This window comes from Scardinius erythrophthalmus (assembly GCF_964197995.2).
Source record: "Scardinius erythrophthalmus genome assembly, chromosome: 18".
In the NCBI taxonomy this organism is placed as follows: domain Eukaryota; kingdom Metazoa; phylum Chordata; class Actinopteri; order Cypriniformes; family Leuciscidae; genus Scardinius; species Scardinius erythrophthalmus.
This window is the reverse complement of record NC_138238.1, coordinates 26,975,899-26,978,833: the sequence shown is the minus strand read 5'-3', so window position 1 is coordinate 26,978,833 and position 2,935 is coordinate 26,975,899.

Here is a 2,935-nt window from a genome sequence, read left to right as displayed (position 1 = left end):
TGAGGTTAAAGGTTTCTTTGGTACTTTTGTTCACATGCAGCTAAAATTAGTTTCTCTGTGTCTGTGCTTAGGGGCAGTCATCTTCTTATTGGACAATCTTATCTCTACAGATAGTGATAGCGTTCTGCCCACCTGAGAGCACTCAGACCTCTTGCCTTTTTGACTTCAGGCACTGTAGATATCAGTTAGTTGGCTGCATGTTTTTCCTAAATGTTATCTTACTCATCTGAACAAAAGGCCTATTTAAGGTCAAACACAGAGACACACACATAAACACACACATTTGTTTCACTATATTAATGAGGACATCTCATGGTCTTCCACTGGTTTTATGCCAGGTTAATTATATTTTCTATAACTTACCCCTCACAGTAACCTGCGCAAAACACTAGATTAAAATAGAAAAATGATTTGTTTTATAAGCCTTTTTAAACTAGTTATGTCCAACTCACTAGTCTGTGGTTAACAGGTTTCACTATTAGTTTTAGGACAATTATTATTATTATTATTATTATTATTTTAATTTTCTTTACCATTTTGGCCAGAAGCATTGCAATTTTACTCAGGGGTTAAATTGGGATTTGTTATGTGTGTGGTGGTGGTGGGTAGCCTGGGAAAACCCAGACTACTTCCGGCGAATTTTAATTCTCTCTCCAGGATAGTCTGGAGAAGAGCCCATTCAAACTCATTTCTGTGCCGCCGAAATCGCGGCACCAATCAGAAACGTTTGGGGAGGGATTTACATGATGACGACAGTGCAGCGACGCTGAAGGAGTTCTCACGCAGTGAAAAATACATTGCGGAGCAGAGAGGAGACTGACAACACGCTGGCAGACAGGACAGAGCAGGCTACTTTTCGGTTACGTTTGATATTAAACATATTAAACAAAGTCTCAGCTTTCAAATTTGGTAATTTTTTAAAAGAAATTTAAACAATAAATACCGTTTTGTTGCTCTTTAATGTGCCGTGACAGATCGCTGCAGAGCATCAGTTAAAGCTGTTCTTGAGAACCGATCATCTCTTCCTTCTAGTTAATTTATAGCCTCAAATAAACATGAACAAACATAAGAAGGAATGTTGTTTTAACCACGGAAAGGCGTCAGTACACTGTTCAAAGTTCAGTTTCAAGTTCAAATCCTCCTATGTTAATCTACTCTCCTGACTGCTTTGTCGGACAAAATGGCGGATGGCGAAGTATGATTGGTCAGATCACCTGTCAATCAAGCTCCCTGCGAAGGGTCGGAATTTGAGCTACGTCGGTTGGTGACGCCCCTTTGGAAATGATTTGTCTACATAGCTTCTCCAGCCCCTACACTCAGTTTCAACTGAGAAGGGTCTGGTTTTAACCAGGCTAGGTGATGGGGGATGGACACTGAAAATAAGCATTCAAAGGGATGGACACTGAAAGGAAAAACATTAGGCTTATCCCGTGGCTCCCTCTAGTGTACAATAGTAACATCACTACCTTCATCTTTCATTTTAGCTGACCTCTCCAGCACATATTAAACTTAGCATGTTTGCACAAACAAATCTTACAGCTATTAAGACATATGAACTCAAAAAGTAAATGTATCCCTTGTATGGGATCAATATCCCGTCTAAAGTATTGCAGCCTAGGATCAAAAAATAATAAGCGTGAATCAAAAATTTAAAAACACATGTAAAAGTATATTGCACAAACTGAAAAAAATAATGCAAAATGATCAGAATAGCAAACAACGTGGTCATGGAATGTGAATCAAGAAATAACAAGCATGAATTAAAGCTGCAAGCAGCATTTATCAGGGTTCAAGCAGTTAAAGCCTTTTAGGCATTTAAGCACAAAAGCATCAAAAGTTATTAAGATTTATTTAGCAAGCATGTAACCACGGACATAATAGATGGAGAAGACCATTTACAGCCAATACAGGCAGTTTACCATGGGATATATATGGTTTTAAAGCTTTTTAACAGTTATAGCGCCACCTATGGTTCGATCTCCATAAAAATGTTTACTGTGACCTCAAATTGAACCCATACACATGTGTACTGAGTTTGGTGAAGATATCTCATTTACTTCTTGAGTTATAGCCATTTTAGTAAAATAGGCTCCTCCCACAACAATTTACCACATTCTAGTATTATTTACTATGATTCTAGCCTGATTTGCCATATTCTAGCATGATTTACCATGATATACTACATTCTAGTAGGATTTACCATTGTTTACTGTGATTGTAGCATGGTTTACCATAGTTTATCATGATTTATCATAGTTTAACATGATTTACCCTGTTCTAGCATAGTTTACCATGATTTACCATGTTCTAGCATGATTTACCATGATATAGCACATTCTAACATGATTTACCATAGTTTATCATGATTTACCATGGCTTACCATGATTTACCCTGTTCTAGCATAGTTTACCATGATTTACCATGTTCTAGCATGATGTACCATGATATACCATGTTCTAGAATGATGTACCATGATTCTAGTATGATTTACCTTGATACACAACATTCTAGTATTATTTATTATGATTTACCATGTTTTTAGCATGATTTGCCATGATTTACCACATTGCTAGCAATTATGTGAAGTATCAGTACAAATGAAGTGATAAACTCTGACAAAATATGATTGTGCTACAATAGTAATTGTTACATAAGTTATTTTTTAGTGTTTTATTGTTATATAAGTGATTTTTAGTGTACAATGAATGCAAAAGCATATGTGAGTAGACTTCATTAATAAGTAGAATGGCCAGCAGAGGGCAGTAGAAGACCACTTATTGGCTCAATTTCACTTTAAACTTCATGATTTTCACAATTTTTCTGTACTAAAGCAAACCTGTTTTTCCATTTTAACTCCATAATGCATGTTTACACACACACACACATACACAAAGACAAATGTTGTTGTTTTTTCAATGCTATTGGGATATGTCA